Source organism: Brassica rapa, unplaced genomic scaffold (assembly GCF_000309985.2).
Source record: "Brassica rapa cultivar Chiifu-401-42 unplaced genomic scaffold, CAAS_Brap_v3.01 Scaffold0835, whole genome shotgun sequence".
Lineage (NCBI taxonomy): Eukaryota > Viridiplantae > Streptophyta > Magnoliopsida > Brassicales > Brassicaceae > Brassica > Brassica rapa.
Window position 1 is genome coordinate 14,276 of NW_022610774.1, and position 571 is coordinate 14,846.

A 571-nucleotide genomic window follows, 5' to 3' on the forward strand; every position below is an offset into this window, starting at 1 on the left:
CCATCGTGCTTCAAAAATGTGATTCTTCCAAAACTGCCGTCTGATCAATCTAAGACACTTCTAACAATGGTAGAGCAGCTTATTCGACTCATAGTTAACTCATGATCACTTCTTCACCCACTTTGTACTTTAAAACTTCTCGATCGATCCTTATCGCCCGCGACTCAACCACCACAAAGATACTCGACCACTCTTTTCTTTTTTTTTTTTTAACGGGTTTCTACATTCTACCCCCCTTAATAGAATTCGTCCTCGAATTCTTAGTTGGGAAATTGATCGTCTTCACAACATTCTCCAAGCGTCTCCATAACCTCTTTACTCTGTCCACAATTGTTCCTTGAGTGTCCTCTTCAAGGTCTCCACACTCGTCTTCATATCTCTTGACTGAGTCGTCCTCTTCCTTTTACTCTGCCATAACACCTTGATTGCCCATGATACTATCTTGTCCAGATTCCTCAAATCCTTTCTCGATCTTCGTCTTCCCAAATACTGATGAAGTCCTTCCCCAATGAAGTCTTGTTTCCTCCCATCTGTCCAGTCCATACCACAGCCCAGTTCTCTCTGAAACATG